The sequence below is a fragment of the Thermobia domestica genome, chromosome 11, assembly GCF_964235325.1.
Source record: "Thermobia domestica chromosome 11, izTheDome1.hap1.1, whole genome shotgun sequence".
In the NCBI taxonomy this organism is placed as follows: Eukaryota; Metazoa; Arthropoda; class Insecta; order Zygentoma; family Lepismatidae; genus Thermobia; species Thermobia domestica.
In genome coordinates this window covers 15,848,393-15,854,880 of record NC_137464.1, presented here as the reverse complement: position 1 = coordinate 15,854,880, position 6,488 = coordinate 15,848,393, and positions in this window count along the sequence as shown.

Below are 6,488 nucleotides of genomic sequence, written 5' to 3'. Positions count from 1 at the left end.
TTTCTGTCAGTTCAGCTCGCGAGGACGACTGAAGAGGACGGTGCTTCTCGCACAAGGGAAGAATCGTCTGCTTTCTCGTTGAGGGTGAGAGGGGCTGAGTGAAAGTTTTGCAATGTGCGGTGTTTACCATGGAGACGCGTCAGGTTCTGAGCCTAAGGTTGGTTGACCTGCTGTCTTCTGCTCGTTTGCCATGGCTTTGTGCAATTCTGTCAGAAATCATCGTTCACCGGCCAGGCTATAGTTAGTTAGTTAGTTAACACAATACTAAGCCAATTTATTTAAAATAACGGTGTGTTCAAAAAAAATCGAAAGCTTTACATAAATTACAAATGTGGCATCAACATTATCCTTGCCCTGAAATGTTCTAATAACCTTCCTTATTAAAGAATTAGTGGCATTTTTTTATGAAATCAATCTTTTACTTACTTAAGCCATCCGCTTCTACCTTCCGGTGTAGAAGGGTTTTCAGAGAATTTCAGATTCAGTTTCAGTTATCTCCCTTTCGGAAGATTTATAAAAGAAGTCCCAGCCGAAGAGCCTTGTAAACTATTTCACTAAATTTGTTTTAAATCAAATTTGTTTGAAGTAAGCATATGTACTAAAACGGCACGTGCCAAAATGGCCGAATTTGCCTGTTTGAAATATAATTGTTTATCACAAAGTTAAGGTGGATCACTAGGTGTTCTCGGTGCTATGCTAAACGCTGCTTGAATAGTGCGGTATTGCCAGATAGACTCGAGTGTTTACTGATGCCAGATAATAAAGGAAGTAATCATGGAATTCTGCCTGGATACTTACGAGAGAAATTAGTTTTCGACCCTTACCGCTATTTATAGCTAAATTCCGCTTCTCGAACTGCAACGCTACGATCCAGGAATTTTTTTATTGTGACTACTACAGTAAACGTACATATTTGGCAACGACGCGTTATGACGTTCGGCGCAAGTTTCTTCTCAAAATCTATTTCCTTAATTGGAAAATAATATTTAAATAAAATGTGAAACATAACATGAAAAACAGTCAAACAATATATCTATTTCATAATAAGACCGTTACTTTAAAATACTTTACACGTACAAATAAACGTTTCATAAAACTGAGCACTTCTACTAAGATCTAATAGCAAAATGCCACCTTGTGTGTTCATTGTAAAACGAATCAAATATTTTCTTTTATTTGTTATCTTTTTCGATATCAGAAGACATAACCAAATGGATCAATGTGTTGTGTTGTAGCTGAAACATAACTCTATCTTATAGTACAATATTTATAATATATAACGTTTCATTGCGCAGTAGTTAAGGGAATGAGCTAAAATATTCCCTGATTTCCGGGTGGTGATCCACCTTAATGTAATAAGGAAGGATAAGCGGTGCATGAGTATATTAAAATTGAAAAACAGTGTATTAAGATTGTCACAAATAGTAAAATTTCAAAAGTAATGAATTATAAATAATAGAAAATTGAATAAAAATTGAGAGCAAAGCTCCCCAATACAAGAGTGTTTACAGCGCCATCTCTTATCCTCCATTGGTATTTAACACACTCCCAGTTAACTTCCCAATAATCTCTGTTTCGTGCTGTTGTCTGCACTATATTCCATGGAACCTTCTTGTTCTTCGCGATTTCTCAAATACCTTCCAGCCATGTTTTCCTCGGTCTTCCTTCTGGTTTCTTTCCTATAACTTTCGCTTCAAATATTTGTTTTACTATTCTCTTTTCATCCATTCTTGTTAAATGATCAAACCGTCTCAATTTTATCTTCTGTATCTCGTTTTCTAATGGAGCTACTTTCAGTATTTCTCTTATTTTGGCATTCATTATCTTGCCTCTTCTGTTTTTATCCTATATTTTTCGCAGAAACCTATTTCCATTGCTTGTTGTTTCTTTTGTTGATTTTTACTCAAGGTCCAAGATTCATAAGAAAATATTAATATTGGCTTATATATCGTTTTGAATACTGATGTTTTTGTTCTTGTTGTTATTTCCTTTCTGTTCAGGAGCTGTCTCTTTAATAACCCATTAAACGATCTTCCTGCAGCTGCTACTCTATTAGAAATTTCTGTGTCTATTTTTCCTTCTTTATTTATCCAGGTTCTTAGGCATTTGAAGTTATTCACTTGTTCTATTGTTTCATTTCTGATTTTGATTTGGTATTTTTGTGTTCTTTAGAAATTATCATCGACTTTATTTAGCCTATAGGAGAGAATTGGATAAAACGGTATAGTCTGACAAAACGGGATACGTCGCCTAGGAACCAGACTAGTGCTGCTATGTAGCGGACGATGACAGAAACTTGTTATCTGCCGTCATTACATCATTCTCAGTTCGTCCCGCCTCCAGAGCACCAGCTGATAGAAAGTTGTAGCTCTTAGAACTTTTGTACTCTATTTTCCTGCCACTTTCTACATTTACGTGCGTTGTTTTCTACTTATACTGCCTACAATTCTGGTAAGTATTACATTTGAATAAGCGTTTATTAACGAATATTCTCATGTGTAGTCAATCTAATTTTCCCTTCAATTAGGCAGCAGCCATGTTTGTTTTGAAAAGTGGTGGAGTTTGACAAGACGGGACACTTCTGAGTTGGATAAAACGGGATACAGTAGTTTTCTGTCCCGTTTGATCAACCTATTTATTTTTGTACTATTACTTTTATTTTTTAAATAGCCTATTTCTTTTTTTAAATAGTCATATATTAATGTAGGCCTCGTCCTTTTGAACAGCTTAACTCATCGCCTTCAGCCCCTGGATGTCAGTTTCATGGCTCCACTGAGCACGTATTATGAACAAGAAGTTCGAAAGTGGATGTTCAACCATCCAGGTAGGAGCGTTACAATTTACAAAGTTAGAAAACTGTTCAGAGCAGCTTATTGACGGGCAGTTGTTGCAAAAACTGCCGTTAAAGGGTTTAGCAAAACCGGCATAAGTCCTTACAATCCTGACGTTTTCCCAGATCACTTGTTTGCAACCTCTGTCACCACAGACCATCCTACGCCAGACCTGCAGGAAGAACCTCCAGGCGTTGGGCACCAGTCTGCTGTGAGCAAAGATCAAGAGCAACCTTCAACTTCTTCAAGGGACATCGTAGGAGGAGATCAACCAATAAACCTGTCAGGAGATAGCCTACGGCCAGCCCAACCTGCAACATCCTTAGGGCAGAAAGGATTAGAACTCTCTTGTTATCGACAAAAGCTACCCTTTTCCATATCTCCAAAGATTGTTCTGCCTATACCTCAAGTAAAAGGACCTAGCCCAGAAGAAATGACTGATAAGAGAAAGAAGAAAACTGTCGTAATAACACCATATCCATATAAGAGTGGGTTAGAAATGGAAGGAAAAGAAAGGATGATTAAACTACAAGAAAGAACCAAGAAAACTGATGAAAAGGCTGCTACGAAATCCCCTCTTAAAACGATTCAAAAAGAAGTGTGTAAGAGAAGGAAATGGACAAGAAGAAGAAACAGAACTATCAGGTCCAGCCAAACCTGAAAGTAGGCCTACAAACAAATCCAAAGGAACGCCTAATCCTGATGTTAAAGGTCAACACATAGAAACGTTTAATAAACCTTCAGCAAGCAGCCAAGAATGCAAGTCGTCATCGTCTGAAGATTAAACAGATGGAGGAGAAACTTGCATGTGTTTTAATCTACTGTACGTCGACTCTAAAGGTGGTGAAGGTTGGATCCAATGTTATGGATGCCAAAAATGGGCTCACGAAGCGTGTTCTAATGTTGAAGGAGATGACGACAGCTTTGTATGAGACTTTTGTTCTGCTATAGGCCTCAAAAAAGTCTTCTTTCCCATTTTGGAAATAATAACATGAAAAAGCTCCTATTTTACGGCTCTGATTACTGAAGACATTGTTCTTTCAAGCGGAAATTTTGCTTCACAGTAGTTTCCTGTCAGTTAATTATGCTTTTCAGTTAGTTTCACAAAAAATCCAGATTGTAATCACTATCCCGTTTTGTCCAACTCAGGTATGCTAAAACGGGATATGTAAGAGTTTGGGAACAACCTTTTCTTACTATTTCACTATCATTACAATTAGTTAACAATGTTTTTTTGTGTGTGTGTGCTTCAAAAAATGTGGTTGAAAACAATCAATTAATGTGTGGTTTTCTTCAACATATTTTCCGTAGTAAAATAAAAACAAGAATGGTATCCCGTTTTATCCAACTCTCCCCTATTTATTTTTAGATTTCTAATTTTCAATTGCTCTTCCCACAGCTTTAAATCTAATTCAAGTTTTCTTCTGATTTGGCTATTAGAACTACAACGTCTGCAAATGCTAATTTCGTGATTTTTATTGGTTTTATTTTCTAAAAACGTACTTCGTACCATTTATTCTTCTTGCGGCATTCTTTCATAACGTCATCTAGTACTAGGTTGAATAAAATAGGGCTAAGTACATAGCCTTATATTTTCCTGTTGTAGCGCAAAATTCTTTGGATGTTTCATTACCTCACGTATATACCTCCTTGTTTGTCTATAATAACTCTGAATTACATTTCCTAACTTACTATTTACTTTTCCTTTTCTTGAGGCTTTTCTATATTTCTTCTGTTCTGACAGTGTCAAATGCTTTCGTTAGACCTATGAAGAAAAGGTAGAGTTCTATATGTTGTTTTTTTTTTGTTTTTGTTTTTCTATGATGTCTTTTAGAGTAAAGATTTGATCTTGTTTGCTTCTGTTTGGTTTAAATTCACTTTGAGAATCTTCTAATTCCGGTTCGATTTCCTTAGTTTTTTTTAAAATCAAGAATCCTTGCAAACATTTTAGCTACTGTATTCAGGAGCTATATCCCTCTAGTTATTACAGTCTTTGTTATCTCCTTTTTTTATAAACGGAATACTATCACTGTGATTTCCCAATCGCAGAACACTTATTCTTTCTTCCAAATCAAGTTAAGCAACTTCACTTGATCTAATTCTCCACTACCACTTGAGCTAATTCGCTCGGTATTTGTAATTACTAGGTTGCTTTCGACGCAAAACTCAATGGGCGGTATTCAGAGAGAATTCATAAATAAAGGTTTAGTCACAGACTAGTTAGTGAAATACTAGATCTTACTAAGGAAAATGTACTTTTTGGTATTCAGAGTCTACTTTGAATACAAGTAAAAAGTTGATTTGGGTATGATTAAGTAATATAATCGCAAAGCATCGGGTGAGAAAAATAAATGTGGCAACTACGGAATGTAAATGTGCGCATGCGTAGTCTGTAAAAATGAAAATACATGAAATCCGAAATGTTGTGTCGCACAAGCTGAACCGTGGCTAAAATGGTATCTTCTGCTTTAGATTAATTAGTCACATGTGATTAACTTCGTCAACTACTACGTCCTAATCAGAGACTCTGAATACCCTTTTGATAACCATCCGTTAGTCAAACTCGTAGTAAGGCATTAATCAGGTTTCAAAACGACTCTGCATAAGGCCCAATGATTCTTGCTCCTTTATCGTTTAGTATTATATTGCCTTAATAGCCCATTATAATTCTTATAGTTTCTCTCAACTCTTCCATTTAAACTTCCAATTAACTATTTTTGATATGTTGCTGTCTTCTACTTTTTAAATTTGCCCCAAAATTCTTATTTCTGTTCCACTCAGGCATTTTCACTTGGTCCGTACCCTATAACTATTTTTTGTCGTCTATCTTCTTCCTCTTCTAATATGATTGTGAATGCCATTATATTTTCGTTAACAAACTCCCAGTCTTGTATTCTGTTTATGATGTCCTCTTGTACTGTACAACCGACTCCTCTCCTTGCCCTTTCGAATTTTGATACTCCTGAGTAAAATAGAGTGTACCGATTCCCTATGTTTTTTATGCCTTGTCCTTTCTTTTTGGTTTCAGATATTCCTATAATTTTCATTTTTAGCTCCTTAGCTGTTAGTTGTTGTTCTTTTCCTGATATTCCTCGAACATTCCAGGTTCCAAAATTCTCATATATCCTAATTCTCACCTTGTTGTTATCAGACCGTCCAAACCGGCTCTCTATTTCCCTGTTCTTTTGTTATCAGCTCGTAGTATTCTATCGTGATGAAGGTGTTGCCTTCTTTAGGGGTTCAACTTTGTCTGGCTATTGGTCTGCAGACTTCTTGTTTTACAGGGAATTAATGCCTAACTCTCCTCCTTTCTCATACGGGCTTGGGATCGGCAATAGCGGAGTTATAAAATCAAACTCTGAATCGCTAATTACTTCCCGCTTTATGCAAAGTCGTTTTGACGTATGATTAGCGTCATACTACAGACCTGACTACTGCAGGAAACACATGTTAGTCGATCTTTTTAGTACTAATCACGCTTTAGAACGTTTCTGCATAAGGTCTATCATGTTCAACAAGGTAATCACGTAACTGCATGTACATCATAGCTTCGAGAAATTTTGAAAAGATTGGTTTCAAGGAAATGGATCGATAAATGGATGAACAATATTGCTTTACGTACTTTTTACCTTTACATACTTTTAAAACTTGGAGGAA